The 18,229-nt window shown below is 37.2% G+C and overlaps 1 long non-coding RNA gene across 1 annotated transcript; it reads right to left on the bottom strand.

The window, feature by feature from the left end:
* Positions 1–5,272: 5,272 nt before the first annotated feature.
* LOC128247280 (uncharacterized) lies at positions 5,273–17,992 on the bottom strand. Its single transcript, XR_008263637.2, has 2 exons — positions 17,436–17,992; positions 5,273–6,256 (listed from the first exon to the last, which is right to left on the bottom strand). It is a non-coding gene; the product is annotated as an uncharacterized LOC128247280 (long non-coding RNA).
* Between the last annotated feature and the right edge of the window lie 237 nt (positions 17,993–18,229).

Raw genomic sequence — 18,229 nt, forward strand, 5'->3', positions numbered from 1 at the left:
GTGTGTGTGTGTGTGTGTGTGTGTGTGTGTGTGTGTGTGTGTGTGCCTGTGTGTGTGTGTGTAAAATCATCATCATCATTATCAATCATCATTTATTGCCTTCTTTCCAGGCTGGCATGGATTGGACAGTTTGGTAGGAGTTGGCAACCCAGAAGATTGTGCCAAGTTCTAACATCTGCTTTTGGCATGGTTTCTATGGCTCTATGTATGTGTGTCTGTATTTGCCCCTACTCCACTCCTTGATATTCAATGTTGGTTTGTTTATGTCCCAATAATATAACAGTTTGATAAACACAACTCATAGAATAAGTATCAGGCTTAAAATGTAAGTACTGGGATTGATTTGTTTGACTAAACCTTTCAAGGCAGGGCTCCTGCATGGCTGCAATCCAATGATTGGAATAAGTAACAGATAAAAGATAGAAGATAAAATAACTGACAAAATATTGGTGGAATTACAAAATCAATTTTACCATTATGTTCAGAATACTGGAAATTTACAAGAAACATTTTAAAAAATCAGGTGAAACAATTTTCTTTTGCATAGTGTGATCAAGAATTGGTACAGATTTAGTTAATCAGCTGATGTTTTCATTACTAAACTCATGTTTAGAACATAATTTATGAAACTGTTCACACATAAAATCATGATAGGTTTATTTTAAATTAGAACATTTTAAACTGATGAGTTTTATATCATAGAACGAGAAGTGGTCTCTGGTGGCTTTGTAATCAATCACTCTAAAAACAAAAACAAATTCTATTTTTACAGAAATTTAAATGATCAGTTTTGTATCAAAGAATGTGAGGAGATCTCATGTGAGCTGGTAAATTAATCAGTACAAAAGAACCAAATAACACAAAGTTGTTCTTTTACAGGAATTTTAATGAAAAGTTACAATACTTTAATCTTTTTCCTCAAAAATGAAATGAAGAAAACTTCCACTGAGAATAACAATTGAATTTGCAATGATCTAGTGGATTGATGGGCTGCATTGGGAATAAAGAGCTAAACATCATTCATAAACGTGTAGGCTTGGTAAAAGGTATCATACTTTCACTAATTGTAGTTGTGAGCAGACATAGATGCCTTCTTGACTCTCTTATGTGACAGTTGGAGGGAGAGAGAGAGAGAGAGAGAGCTGTGTCAGCACTCAGCTTGTGCTCATTTTCCGATGAGTAAACTGGAGCATGTGAAATGAAGTGATATGCTAAAGTATACAAAGTATCATCTGGTCCAGGAACTGAACCCATGACATTATAATTGTGAGTCAAACACCCTGATCGCTGGGCCACATGCCTATACAAACCCAGGGAATGGTGATAATAGTAATTTCTAAGCTAGACACAAAACCAAAATTTTGGCAGGAGGGTCTTTATTTAAGTGATCTTGAAGCAATGAAAGGCAAAACTGATCTTGACAAGATTAGAACCCAGAACATAGGGATCCAGAACAAATATTGTCAGGCTTTTTGTCTCACACTCTAATGATTCTGCCAAATGCATAAAGAGGATTTCTGTCCTTAGCCGAAAGCTATAAATTTTGATGGAAGGAACTGTCATAATAGTTAACTCCACTAATTGACTCTTACTTAATTAAATTAACCTCAGGAGGATGAAAGTTAAAGCTTACAATGACAGGATTTGAAGTCAAAGTTTGAAGGCATGTAACTCAACAGCACTAGGCATTTTGATGAATGCTCTACTGATTTGTTAACCTCAATAAGACTTGTAATTTAAGCTGAAGAGCAGCAATTTGGTAAGAAGGTGTTAGTAGATTATATTAATCAACCGCAGCATTTGACAAATACTTTATTTTGCTGGCCCTCAGCAGGATTTGAATTCAGAACATAAAGAGCTTGAACAAATACCACAAGGAACATTTGAAAAAATTTTTAAATTTTTCTGAGACTCAAACCATTCTGCCAATGTACAGCTCTGCTGACTTGAGATAATATAGACTCTGCACCAGAGATGAAAGACCACTACTTTAGAGTTGCAAGACATTGACCAAATAGTATCAAGCCTTGATTTTCCATTAGACAACATTGGTGACATGGCGAACTCTCCATATGTGTGTACACACACACACACACGTATCATATATATATATATATATATATATATATATATATATATATATATATATATATATATATATATATATATATATATATATGGATGTATGTGTGTGTGTGCATATATATCTATATATATCATCATCATCATCATCATCATCGCCATTACCATTATCATTTAACATCTATTTTCCATGCTGGCATGGGTTGGACAGTTTGACAGGAGCTGGCTGGCTAGGCAGAAGACTGCACCAGGCTTCAGTATCTGTTTTGTCATGGTTTTACAGCTGGATGCCCTTCCTAACACCAGTGAACGGAATACTATTCATATGGCACCAGCACAAGCGAGGTCAGTTTTGGCCTGATTTTTACTGCTGGATGCCCTTCCAGACACCAACCACTTTACATATATATATATATATATATATATATATATATATATATATATATATATATATATTTGATTAATGAGAGAGATGGAAGACAGAAATTGTTTCAACTCATCTAGGATCGAATCAAATTGATGCTAGACGGGTCAAAACAATCATAGTGGTTAATAAACATTCCCATATCTTCTATCTTCCATCTCTCTCATTAGTCAAATACCCAATGAATACTATGGAAGTGAGCATGCTTTACAAGTAAGCTACTGGGAGTATATCATACGATTTATTATCTAATAAAATGTAAGTATGTTGTATGTAGGCATGTATGTATGTATGTATGTTATCAATCAGTTTCATTTCTGTATTTCTTGTCCATAGAGAAAGAGCCGGACTCTAACATAGATTCAAGGCTCCTTCATTGGAACTTTTATCAACATCATCTAGGTATTTGTGCATATGTGTGTGTGTGTGCAGTATTTGGTGTTAGTGTATGCGCAGATTTGTATGTTTGTTTTATGGATGCGTTTTTATGTCTAGATGCATGCATATGTATTTATGTGCTAAATTTTTGGAAAGTTTTACATATCTTTACAGTTCCATTGATGGCTTGAATCTGTAGTCTTCTAATCAGCCTTTTTCTTTCAGGTTTTGAGACCCCTAATTTTTCCAGGTTTTTGTTGAGGCAGTTTGTTACATATCCCAATGCCCCAACAATCACAGGTATGAATCTGAACTTGTAGTCTGGGTGGAGTATCTGCAAATTTCTCAGTAGCTCGGCGTAGTTGTTCTCTTTTTCTCTAATCTTTAGTGGGATGTTGACATCCGCAGGACAGCTGATTTCTACTACTGTACAGAGTTTCTCTTCTCTGTCCCAGATTACTATATCCGGTCTATTATGTCTGCACTTTATTGAGGTTTTTATTGGGATATTCCACCAATACTCTTTCATATTGTGAGTGGTAATGGCCTCTACCTCATTATGGGTTTTCATCTCCTTAGCCCCGGGGTTATCCTGTCGGCAGATTTCATTATACAGTGTCTTGGCCACAACATCATGTCTCATAGGTAGGTAATACCGTGATGACATTTTTGGACAGTTGCTAATGATGTGGGTGATATCTTCGATGCTGATTCCACAGAGTCTGCATCGATTATTACATTGTGGCACTTTGCCCGCCTCTCTGTCCCGTTTGTTTATTAGGAATTTGGTTGCTATTTCTTGTTCTTGAATAGCAAAGGCATACCCTTCAAAGTGAGAGTTGGTGACCCGATTGTTTGTCCACGATAGACTGCTCTGGTTGTCAATGTTGTTATCACCCTGGAGCTTTCTGTTAACGTATCCATGCATGGTCTTCTGCTGGAATGCATTCATCCTCTCCTCTGATGTTATGTTACGGTAGAGTCTTGCAATTTCTTTGGGTAAGAGTTCAGGGTTGTCGAATAGGGAATGCTTGTCAAGTAGTTGCCTTCCCAATCTCATGATGGTATTACCTCATGTCTGCAGACTTCATCAAGGGGTGCACTTCGACACTTGGTGGTTATGAGATGATGTCGGAGAGATATGACACGGCATTCAAAAGCAGTCTGAATTGATGTTAGGCCCCTCCCTCCTTTATTTCGTTTTAGGTATAGGCGGTCTACATCGCTATTGATGTGAAAGTTGTTCGTGCTCGTTAGTATTTTTCGGGTCTTCACATCAAGGGCTCGGATTTCATCGATCGTCCAGTCAAGTATCCCGAATGTCGGTATGAGTACTGGTACTGCAAACACATTGTGGGCTATTGCTTTATTGAACACAGAGAGTTCCGAGGTCCATATTTTCCTAACCCGATTTCTGTATTCCTTAGTAACGTGTTCCTTGTTACAGGTACCTTCATATGATACGTTTTCATCTACTCCCAGGTATCTGTAGGATTCCTCATCAGATATTGGAGAAACAGATAGGCCATTGATGGAGATGTTGTTAGGGTGGTTTTTAGCCTTTCCTCGTTCCACAACCATATATGAACATTTATCTTGGCCAAACTCTAGTCCTACATCACCAGAAAATGTTGTGACCAGGTCGAGGCTTTTTTTCATATCATCCATGTTCTTGGCATACAATTTCAAATCATCGACAAAGAAGCAGTGCGTAATTTTGGTGTTGCTGTTTGCCTGCGTTCCAATTAGATACCCTTCAGACTTCTTCAGCATGAATGATAATGGGCTTACCGACAGTATGAACAGCATCACAGAGAGGCTGTCTCCTTGGAATATCCCCCTGCGATATTGTATTTTTTTGCTGGTGATACATCCACTTACTGTATTTAACTTCACAATGGTGGCCCAGGAAGACGTCAGGTTACATATGGCATTAATCAAGTTCACTGGGACTTTAGCAAGTCGGAGGGCTTCTAGCATCCACGAATGGGGGACAGAGTCGAAGGCTTTTTTATAGTCAAGCCACATGGAGACCAGATTTCTTCTGTGCTGCCGTACCTCCGTCGTAAGTATGTATGTATGTATGTATGTCATTATTCAGTTTTATTTCAAGATTTCTTGCCAAGAGAGAAAGAACTGGTTTCTAACCTAGATCCAAGGCTCCTTCATTGGAATTTCAACATCAACAACAAGGTATTTTTTTTTGTATGTATGTATGTATGTATGTATGTTGGTGCAGATTTGTATGTTTTATGTATGTATTCTCATGCTTAAAGTTGAATATGTAGACATTCTGTATGTATGTATATATGTATGTATGTATGTATGTATGTATGTATGTATGTATGCATGCATGCATGCATGTATATTAAAAGACAGAAAGAAGAAAATGCTTTGACAACTTTATTATGAATAAAAGTAAGAAAGTATTTACATTTTTATTAAAATACGCTACCAGTTTCAATTGCTTTAAAAAGATGATTTAGTCATGCTGCTGTAAAAGGGAAAATAAACTGAATTAAATAAAATTAGATTAATCTTTCAAGATACCTGTTCTGGTAGCTGACATGTTTTTCTTACAAAAATTACATGGTGCTGGTGCTTTGTTTCCTTCTTATTGTTGCTGAGTCACGTTGGCAGCAGCAGCTACACACACACACACACACTTACATTCACAGGCATAATGACAATGCTGTAAATACACTGTTAAACCTACATTTCTATTAAACGTAGGCCTGATACATCATTGATCCTATGTTGATCAAGTAAAAGAACATCGGATACATTAAATAAAGGCCATGCCATTCACTTATAATTGTCTTCCAGTACTAAAGCAAATTGTATTTCATCACTTTAACTGCTTCATTAGAATAAGGTGAGCAACATCTGAATAAAGCAAGTATTCAATGCTACATTCTCTCCACCTGACCAACACTCCCAAATTTTTTTTTACTATCAAAAGACTTTTCTCTTTCAATGTACTTTGTTGTTGTTGTTAAATTTCAGCACAGTTTCCATTCATACGTTTGTTCATTCATTCGTTCATTTATTTATTCATTCATTCATTCACTCATTCATTCATGTGTATGTGGGTGTAGGTGTTTGTGCGTTTGTATGTATGTTTGCCTATGTATGCCTGTGTGCATGTAATATATATATATATATATGTGTAAGGTGGCGAGCTGGCAGAAATGTTAGCATGCTGGGTGAAATGCTTAGCCGTATTTTATCTGTCTTTACATTCTGAGTTAAAATTCTGCCGAGGTTGACTTTGCCTTTTATCCTTTTGGGGTATATAAATTAAGTACCAGTTGCATACTGGGGCCAATCTAATCGACTGGCCCCTTCACCAAAAACTTCGGGGCCTTGTGCCTAGAATAGAAAAGAATATATATATATGGAAAGCGGACGTTAAACGACGATGATGATGATGAATGTGTGTGTGTTTGTGTGCGTGTATAATGTCCACACACACACACACATATATATATATATATATATATATATATATATATATTATTTTATTCTTTTATTTGTTTCAGTCATTTGACTGTAGCCATGCTGGAGCACCACCTTTAGTCGAGCAAATCGACCCCAGGTCTTATTCTTTGTAAGCCTATTAATCTATCGGACTCTATTGCCGAACCGTTAAGTTACGGGCACATAAACACACCAGCATTGGTTGTCAAGCAATGTTGTGGGGACAAATACAGACATATACACACATACATATATATATATATATGTATATATATATATATATATATATATATATATATATATATATATAAGACGAGCTTCTTTCAGTTTCTGTCTACCAGATCCACTCACAAGACTTTGGTCAGTCCGAGGCCAGAATAGAAGACACTTGCCCAAGGTGTCACACTGTGGTACTGAACCCAGAACCATGTGGTTGGTAAGCAAGTTACTTACCACACAGCCACTCCTGTGCCTATTACAGCAACTCCTGTATACAGTGTGTATGTGTGTGTACACATGTGCACATGCATGCATATGTGTGTGTATGTGCATGCACATGTTCATTCATGCACAAATGCATGAATGCACATGTATATGTATGCATGTGTGCATGCATGTGTATATGTACAAATATGCACACATCTATACACAAATAGATGCATGTAAAATAGAACAAATCTTGCTATTCATTACCATAGTATATATTGTATGAACGGAGTTTGTTTCTAGATCAAATAAGCAAAGCTTCACATTTGCTTTGCAGCTAACTGTGAATGGAATCTAGTTTTTAGGTTTCGCTTTGTTGTTGCAACTATTCAGTCTTCACTTGACTGCATCTGTTTACCAGGTTGTTGGTGTGCCTGTTGTTGTTGTTGTTGCTGTTGTTGGTTTAACAGTAGTGGTAGTGATGGTGGTACTAATGGTTGTGACAGTTGTAGTGATTGTTGAATCATGTAGCTAAGTAAGTTGCTACTTGTGTGTCAATTAATGTTTGTTTGTGTACCAGCAGTATTAGTTTAGTTATCAACGACCACTACCAATGCCTTAGTCAATTGATGCAGCTGTTGAATGTATGTGTTGCTTGTGTTGGTTGTATGAAGTCCTGTGTTGTAAGGTACTACTATGTTTTTAGCAGTTATCAGAGTAGAAGTTGATAATGTTGGTGGCACATCAGTGGCATGTTGTGGTTAATACTGTCAGTTAATAAATCAGCTAACTGTAGTGGTTGGTAATGTTGTTATAACAGTTATATATATATATATATATATATATATATATATATATATATATATATATATATATATATATATATATATATATATAGATAGATAGATATAGATATAGATATAGATATCCTGATATGATAATGAGTGTAGTGTTTTAATATATTTGTACAGACGCGGGAGTGGGTGTGTGGTAAGTAGCTTGCTTACCAGCCACATAGTTCTGGGTTCAGTCCCACTATGTGACACCTTGGGCATGTATATTCTACTATGGCCTCGGGCTGACCAAAGCCTTATGAGTAGATTTGGTAGACGGAAACTGAAAGAAGCCCATCGTATGTGTGTGTGTTTGTGTGTGTGTGTGTGTGTGTGTGTTTGTGTGTCTGTGTTTGTCTCCCCACCATCGCTTGACAACAGATGTTGGTATGTCTACATCCCTGTAACTTAGCAGCTTGGCAAAAGAAACTGATAGAATAAGTACTAGGCTTACAAAGAATAAGTGGGGTCGATTTGTTTGACTAAAGGTGGTGCTGCAGCATAGCCACAGTCAAATGAATGAAACAAATAAAACAATAAAAGAATATATATATATTTGTCCGGAATCACGCTGGACACAGAGTAGGAGAGAAAATAGTAATTCAGTGAAGGAGAAGTAGTGAGAGTAACAACCCTGACTGAGAGGGAGTGAGAGAAAGTAATAGCAATGAGAGAAAAGGAGGGGTGATAGATGAATAAGGAGAAGGGGGGAAATCAGCGTTTCAACTCTGTGTGAGTATATGCGTGTATGTGTGTGTACAAGGGAAGTATGTAAATGTTTGTATGTATGATTATTATGTACCTTACAATGCACTTTGTTTATATATAAAATGCTATAATTAGCCGTCATTATTGATGGCACATGGTCAGCTATTGACAGCACGTGGTCATGCCAGCATGGAAAGCAGATGCTAAATGATGATGATGATGATAACATATATATATATATATATATATATATATATTACAGTTCTATATTTAAGAGATGAGGAATTATTAACATTATTTACATTAGACGGATATTTGTCCTCATCTTGTTTGTTGTTAACACGTTTCGGCTGATATACCCTCCAGCCTTCGTCAGGTGTCTTGGGGAAATTTCGAACCTGGGTTCTCATTCCTAACGATGTTACTATTATTATATTATTATTATTATTATTACTATTATTAATCAGGTCGCTGCTGTGAATTGAACTCGGAACCTTGGGGTTAGTAGCCCGCGCTCTTAACCACTACGCCATATGCCCGTAGGCAATTATGGGGTGAATTTTAAGGCTTATAAATCTATTATTTTTCTATCCTTCCTCAATACCGGTTCCCATATGCTATTCATATCTGCACTCGGTCTGCTTAGGAGGTTGTTGTGTCCTAGCATATGTGCTGCTTCTTTTAGTTTTCATATTTTCCAGTGTTGTTCCCTGTCTATTATTTTAACTTCATCCCACAGGGGGAGGTGGTTTCCATTTTTCCATACATGATCAGCTATACCCGATTTATCAATATCTCCTCGTGTCACAGCTTTGCGATGTTCTTCTACCCTTATTTTGAGGGGGCGACATGTTTCGCCTTTGTATAACCTACCACAGCTGCATGGGATGGAGTACACGCAGTTTTTGGTCATATTCTCTTCTGTTGGTGGTTTTACCCGAAGGAGATATTTGCGAAGTGTTGTATTGCTCTTGAATACTGCCCTGATGTCATATGGGCCGCATATCTTTTGTATCTTTTTGGAGAGGCCTTTCACATAGGGTAGACAGACTGCAGACAGTTTATTGGTTTCATCCTCTCTTTTCTTCATAATTGGAGTAGATAGTATGTTCTTGGGGTAGTTGTTTCTTAATAGATTGTTTCTGAGCTTGATCATTTCCTCGTGGTGGGTATCACGATCGCTACTTATATTCTTTGCTCGGTGTTTTAGGCACTGAGCAATTCCTCTCTTTACACTGTATGGATGGTGGGAATTGAAGTTAAGGTATCGTCCAGTGAAGGTTGGCTTGCGATATACGGATGTCCTGAATCCATACTCGGTGCGTGTTATTAATACGTCCAGGAATGCCAGCTGATTGTTCTGTTCCTTTTCCATGGTGAACTGTATGGATGGATTTATTGAGTTCACATGATCTAACAGCATTTGGACATCTTGCTGGTAGGGCCAGAGAATAAAGGTGTCATCAACGTATAGCAGTCATAGGGTTGGTTTTAGTGGTGTTGATCCTAAAGCCAAATTCTCGAAGTATTCCATGTATATATTGGCTATTATCGGTGATAATGGCGAACCCATAGCTAAACCATCTTCTTGTCGATATATATCAGTGTCCATACTGAAGTAGGTAGTTTCTACACAGAAAGTCAACATTTCCATCAAGTTTGTTATTGGTATACTAGTGCGTTCTTTTAGATGGGTGTCTGTCACTAGTTTTTCTTGAATCACCGATAGTGCTTCACCAGTTGGGACTTTGGTGAATAGACTTATCACATCTAGACTCACCATCTAGTTGGATTCAATGGGGGTATCCTTGATCAATTCTGTGAAGTGGGTGGAATTCTTCACGTATGATGTTGACTTTCCTGCTAATGGACTGATTATATCCACCAAGAAGCGGCTCAGTGGATGGCATGCTGAACCTCTACAGCTCACTATAGGTCTTAGTGGAATACCTTCCTTGTGAATCTTAGGGAGACCGTACATGTGTGGTAGTTTACTGTAGTGTTGAGTCAGCTGTCTGTACTTCATTGGTGTGAAGTGATCCTTGTTCTTGATCAAGATCTGTGACAACTTCCTCTCTGTTTTCAGAGTTGGGTCTTTTTTTACTCTACTGTAGCTACCATCACTTATAAGACTTGCCAATTTTTCGGAGTAGTCAGACTTGTTCATCACCACTGTAGCATTTCCCTTGTCCGCTGGGAGAAGTATGATGGAATTGTCTCCTTGTAGAAAAGTTCGCTATCAAAAAGCGACCTGATTAATAATAGTAATAATAATAATAATAATATAATAATAGTAACATCGTTAGGAATGAGAACCCAGGTTCGAAATTTCCCCAAGGCACCTGACGAAGGCTGGAGGGTATATCAGCCGAAACGTTGTGTTAACAACAAACAAGATGAGGACAAATATCCGTCAAATGTAAATAATATATATATATATATGTATATATATATATATATATATATATATATATATATATATATATATATATATATATATATATATATATATATATATATGTAGGTATGTATATTTGTGTGTGTGTGTGTGTGTGTGCATACTTGCATGTGTGTATGCATGCTTGCATCTGTATGCATGTACTTGCATGTGTGTGTGTATCAATGTATCATTGCCTTCATACGAATTTTTATGTTTACAAGAAATGTAAGTTCAAGTTGCACAAAACACCCTTCGACTTTTCCAATCCAAAGATTTTTTTCACCCAATATTTATACGCAGTTAAGGCAATGAGCCAGCAGAATCATTAACATGTTGGACATAATGTCTAGCAGCATTTTGTTTGTCTTTACATTCTGGGTTCAACTGATAATATAGTTGATAATTTTTTTTTTCTACTCTAGGCACAGACGATTAGATTGATCCCAGTATGCAACTGGTACTTAATTTATTGACCTCAAAAGGATGAAAGGTGAAGTTAACTCTGGCGGCGTTTGAACTCAGAACATGAAGACAGACGAACTAACAACAGCAACAATAATAATGAGCTTGCTGTATACAGTTCTTGGGCGGACTAAAACTTGTTGGAAAAGATGAAAAGAAATGGACAGAAAGCTGACATATTAGTCAATTAAAGAAAAACAACAATGAAAGCTAGAAACACATGTACAGTACACTGAATAAAATGGAAAAAGACAGAAAGTAGACAGTAGCAGAGCCATAAAGAGGAAAGGAGGTGGTGTGTGGGAACATCAGGAGTTGTGTTGGTGAGTTTTGGGAAGCATGGAATTTTTGAAGAGTGCAATATCTTGAAAGCTAACAACTGGTAGTTAATTCCTTGCTTTGATAATTCTGAGCATGAAAATATGTTCCCAAAAGTCATGGGTGCTGAGCAGTTTATAGATTTTATAAGCATGTCCATGAGTAGTAGAGATATTGAATTAGAAAGGGTGACCAAAGTTTATTGTTGGAAAGATGGTGGATAATTATGTGGCTTCTAACAAGTCAGCTTCTAGACATCGAAGCACTAGCATGTCGATACCCAGAGTAGCAATACATTCAAGAAATGGTAAGTAACTGACAGATGGTAATTTATCTGGTTGCATGTCTTTGGACAGCTTCCAGCAGATCAATATTCTGGACAAGATGGACGTTCCAAACTAATGATACAAATTCTAAGTGTAGATGTACCATAGCCATATACAGCTTTTGCCGAAGTTGTTGATAATATTTGCACATTAGTAAGATGGTGAGCTGACAGAATCATTAGTACATTGGACAAAATGCTTAGCTGTCTTGTTTTTAAATTCTGGGTTCAAATTCTACTGGAGTCAACTTTACCTTTCATCTTTTTGGAGTTGATAAAATAAATATCGGTTGAGCACTGGGCTTGATGTAAATTGCTGGACTTGTGCCAAAATTTGAAACCAATATTTGTATATCAGTAGCATGTTATATACAATGCTGGTACTCATAATGTCAGTGTGTGTTGGGTAGTTACTACTGAAGAAGTTGATAATACTGGTATAATCAGTGCCATGCTGAAACTCTGGCTCTCTCAACTAAATATGATGGTTAATAATGTGAGCACACCAGTGGTGTATTGTAGCTACTACTGTGGTAGTAGGTGTTAGCATAGATGTTAATTACGTTGCTATATGATTTGCATGTTGCAGCTAATATTGCGTTTGTAAGTAGCAGTGTAACAGTTGATAATGTTATAGTCAGAGGCTCTGTCTATAGTGATTAATAATGTTGATATATCATTCATATGTTGTAGTAATTATTATGTTAATACTTACTACCATAGTGATTGATAATACTGGTATATTGGTAGTATATTGTAGCTATTAGTATGTTTGTAACTATTACTGTTGTGAATGATAATATAAGCATACAAGTAGTATGTTTAAGTTACTGAGTTAGCACTGACTACCTACCATTGTAGCAGCTGGTAATGTTGATGTACCAGTGGCAGTGGCGGCTCTTAGATAAAATTAGTTGGGGTGCTGCTTCAGAAAACTTTTAGCTGCTGTTTTAATATTGTGTAAAAGGAAACAAACATATAAAAAGAAAATCTATACATAAACTTGATTGGTTCACGTTTTAGCAACTGCTGGGTTGTGTTTAATTTGTTCACTGAACACTGCCACAAATTCTCCCTTGTTTTTCAAAAATCCCCCCTAAATCACAAAATAAGGTGGGGAAATCTGCCCTATTTTTCAAATTCCGGCAGCAACACTGTAGCTGGAAACAGGATAATAATCTAATTCTACACTTTATCACATTCAACAATATAAACATGTTTTTAAGCACAACACATGTGGAGTCAAAACGAAACACTACTTTTCACCAGCACACCAGGGTCAGCACTGTGTGAACCACAGTGCTCTCTCTCCCTAGCATGCAGTTTCCTATCTCGGACATGTGAGCATGCACACAACAGCCAAACACTACATCGCTGGAACTGTGAAGCACACAGTTCTATACAAGTATTTTTGTATTTTTTTCATAAAACTAGAGGATGGCTACTGACATTAAGCTTAAGGATTATATAATGTACAAGTATAAAGAAAGAATTAAAGAAAAAAGGACTCATTATATTGAATGTTATCAATAATACTGAGTGGAAATAGAGGGTGTTGCAGTTCCACAGTGTCTATACACGAGCCGCCACTGACCAGTGGTATGTTGTAGCCACTATGATAGTACCTACCACTGCAGAGGATGATAATATTGATACATCAGTGGTATGTTATAACTTCTGAGTAAGTATCTATCATGGTAGCAGTTGATAATGTTGATTTTTCAGTGATATTGTATTGCTATAGTGTAACTGCTACCATAGTGGTCGGTCGATTATTAATATAACAAACATTTCTGATGATGTATCAATTCTGATGACGTATCAATTACTGTTGTTCGAGTTACCACAAATATTGATAATTCAAAATATTAGTGTTTGGTTTGGCAGTTTATATTTTATTAACTACAAGATTTTTGTTAATAATGGTGATATATTTTGAATTTATGTTGTTACAGCTGTGGTATAATATAGCCGTAATGTTGATTATATTGATAATGTATAAACAGTACATTGTATCATGTAATGTATATAGTGTGACTGATAATGTTGGGATTGGCAGTAGTGTGTTGGAGCTATGTTGTGTATCCACAGCAAATGATAATGCTTTTGTTTTATATTTTCAGGTCATTTCTGATTGAGGAGACCTATGATCAGAGACATTCCAGCTTTGACCATCATATCACAACTTCTTATTTTAGGAGTACTTTGGATTGCCTTACCTAATGTGTTCTTTCCTATGTGAGATAGTAGGGTGTGATATGTAGAATATTTAGCTGCTATGTCTAGCAAATTGAACGACCATTGTCAGCTCAAAAATGTTGCCGTAACAATGGTATGCTTACAAGACCTGTTTCACTCACTATGCATTAATAATGCCTTAGCTGTATGTTGTTGTTTTTTCTAATTTCTCAGTTACTACTACTGATAAGGTTGCTGATGCAGTTGTTGTTGCACTTGATGTTGTTGTTGTTGTTGCCGCTGCTGCTGTTGCTCCTGCTGCCACACCATTTCCTTCCTACAAGGGTTTTGCCCTTTGGCAGTTTTCGCACTCAATACTGTACAGTAACATTTCACAGAAAGCACTTATCAAATATACATTATTATCTAGCACCAGCAATAGGGAACAGTATTTCTCTTTATGACATCAGTTTTAGCTGAAAGAAAGGATACTTATGTTGCAAAAATGTTGGTCTTCCTTTCTATTCTCTGTTACTAAGGTGAGTACGACACAAAAAGAAAAAAAAACAAACAAAAAAAGTAGGGGGCCAAATATCCAGAGTGTTTGGTGAAAACATTTTCAATGCTTACTTAACTCTTTAGCATTCAAACAAGCCACACCTGGCTCAAATATTCTATCTGTTTTATGTTAAAACTGGCCACATCTGGCCTTTCATACCTATCCTAAAATATCATTCTAAAAATATACAAATACAACATTGAAATCTTGAAGATATGAGACAATGCATCAGTAATTCAAAACAACATGAATAAATAAGCTTTACATTTGATAAAAAAATCTGAATGCTAAAGAGTTAAGCCCTTTGTTCCCTATGGAGTATAACTTACTTACTAGCACTAGTGGGAACATTCACCTGGGGTGGGTTGAGCCAGCTCTAACCAACGAGTTCACCATGTCCCTCATAAATGCTGACCACTAGCAGAGTTGTCATTCTCTGTTGAGTTGCAGAGTTCATGTTCTGAATTTCAGTGTGAATACAAGTTCACAAGTAGTCCCCAGTCACATGCATACACATTTTGGGCTATCATGATCTATAGCAGCTCATCTTGCTGTCACCTGTCGACCATCACAGAGGATTCACTGACCAAATCTCCACTGATTATCGGAGCAGACACAGCCTGGGTTTGAAGCAGGTTTGAAGAGACATGAGTTTGAAGAGACATGGGTTTGAAGAGACATGCTTTGATAAAAGCTAAGGGATGCCTCACTCCCAGTAGTCTTCCAGCATTCCGGATACTAATTCAGGATTTCAGAGGGCCTATGCTACTATGAAGTATAAGGCCATCAATGACTTCTCTCTTCTATTCTCAACCCTGGGCTATCTTTTCTGCTTCTCTCCAGTTGGATCCCTGCTTTTTCAGCTCTGCTACAGTATCTTGTCTTTCCCAAAGAAAGGCCTTCTTCTTCCAGGTCTTGATGGTTTTGAATTATAGTCAATGACTTTGTTTTTTTTTATGTAGAGGTGTTGGTCCTACACAAACCCATTTTTACCTCTGAGAAGAGGAAGTCCATATTAGTCTTGCTTCTATCCTTTGACCTGTCCAGCATTGGCGGCCCTACTGGGAACTTCGGTGCTTCAGTAGCATGGCTCTCAGAGTCATTGAGGCACACAAGCCACCACATTGCAACAAGGATTATACCTAGTAGTTGATGTTTAATATGTGGAGCTTCAAAACTCTAAGTCAATGACTAATCTTGTTTCAATTATTGGATACATTTTAGTGAGATGATGACCTCATTACCATAAAGGTTGAAGGACTGATAAGAGACTCCAGAACTTCCTACAATGACCTCCAGGGATTGGGACACTCTTGGTTGGAAATTTTTGTTTAAACCAGTTGAAGGGGTTTTATCTTGCAAGGTACTTGGTGACATTGTTACTGCTGCTGTCAGATAAAACACACCAATGCAGGTACCAAGTAAAAAAGTACCAGTGCTGGTACCATGTAAAAGGCACTGGTGCTGGTGCCACACAAAAAGTACTGGTGGTGGTGCCACGTAAAAAGCACTGATGCTAGTGCCATGTAAAAGGCACTGATGATGGTCCCACTAAAAAGCACTGGAGCTGATGTCATGTAAAAAGCACCCAGTACACTCTGTAAAGTGGTTGGCATTAGGAGAAGCATCCAGCCATAGAAACCATGCCAAACAGATTATGGAACTTGATGCAGCTCCTAACCTTGCCAGTATGGAAAATGGACATTAGATGATGATAATGGTGATGATGACGCTATACTTGAATTTGGAACTGAAAACTGTTACACACACATACACGTGTACAAGCCCTTGATAATCACTAAGATCTAAACTTAGAGAACAGTATTTGAAATCAGAATGTACAGAACTGTAAATGCATACAATAGACATTTTGTCTAAATCTAACATTTCTTCTAACAACTCACCACTCCGGTTGATCCTAGTATTTCAACATGGAAGGATAAATGTTAGGCTGTCTTACCAACATTATAGGGCTCTGGATAAATCAATGCATTGGACCCTATACTCTGTTTTTTTTTTTGTTTTGGATAGCCAGCCTTTTGCATGTTGTGTCATATTATGTTCATCTTGCTCATTCTACATGTATATTCTCATGCATGAACATCTTTTTATGGATAGTATGGCATAACAGACCATTTTTAACCCTTTCGCATTCAAATTATTCTGTCAAATGTAATGTTTGTTTATTTATATTGTTCTGAATTAATCATGCATTGTTTTGTAACCTTGGGAGTTCAATGATGTGATTGTTTATTTTTAGAATGATGTAGGGTAGGTGTGAGAGGCTGGATCTGGTCAGTTTGAACATAAAAAAAAAACTGGTAGAATATTTTGACCTGATAACTTAGATAGGTTTCAGCCAGTATAGGCCCAGGCCATGTCTAACTTAATAGCACCACCTGGTGAAGTCTTTTAGATTGTGATTCACACATCAGTCATATATGGGACACCATGGCCAACTCTAGCAAAGAGCTATTATTATTGGAGACATATCTGGGTGTAAGAAGTTGGTCCGGGATTTTATGGAGAAATTTGTCCTGAGAACTTTTGAATTTTATGAGATCTGTTTCTGTTTTGACGTATTTTGGTATAATATTATAATATTAAAGAGAGCTGGACTGGCTGAGGTAAAGTAGTTTTGATGTAATGTTGTTATGTCTTGAGATGCTAAAGGGTTAGATATTTTCCTGGGGCACAATCTAGTTATTATAAGCAGCTTTCAGCAACTAATCAACAATTTATTCCAGAAACATTGACACACTCAACGCCCAAGTAACAGCAGTAAGCTATAAGGTAGTGAACTGGCAGAATTGTTAGCTTACCGTACAAAGTGCTGTTAAGCATTTCATCCATCTTTATATTCTGAATTCAAATTCTGCCAAAGTCAGCTTTACCTTTCATCTTTCAGAGTTGATGAAATAAGTACCAGTTGTGCACTTGGGTTAGATGTAATCAACTAGCCCCTTCCTGCCAAAAATTTCAGGCTTTGTGCCTATAGAAGAAAGGATTGACAGCAAGCTACAGAATACATAGATCAGAATTTGGGCCCTTAGATGTGCGAGACCCTAGACCCATAAGGCCCTTAGGCGGCTACCCAGTATGCTCACACTTTAAGATGATACTGGATAAACGGCAAAGTCAACTTCGATGGGATCTGAACTTAGAACGTAGAAGAATGTAGGTGTTTATACGGCCAGGTGTATAAACTGATGCTTTGCTGCTTCTGTGTTAAATCAAGATGGAGGTTTATCTTATTCAGCACGTGTAAGTGTATGTGTTATAGTAGGGAGAGCAGATGTGAGTGAGACATGGAAAATAACAAAGTAACGAACTGATCAAGGCAACGTTGGCAGTCACGTGTTAAGTGAATAGCAGCAGAAAGAAGAAAGTAAAGAAATAAATAAAACTGATTGATTATTTTTACCGGCTTTATTGGGAGTGGTGGTAGTGAGGGGGGGGATGGAGGAGAAGGGTGAGGGAGGGGTATTATTCGTGTGAGAATGAGAATCTAGTCTTACACACACATATACACACACACATGCATACACACATGTAGTGACTACCCAGAATGAAAAGATACGGATACACACACATATGCATATATGTCTCTGTGTGT

This window comes from Octopus bimaculoides, chromosome 3 (assembly GCF_046866305.1).
Source record: "Octopus bimaculoides isolate indiv1 chromosome 3, ASM4686630v1, whole genome shotgun sequence".
NCBI lineage: Eukaryota > Metazoa > Mollusca > Cephalopoda > Octopoda > Octopodidae > Octopus > Octopus bimaculoides.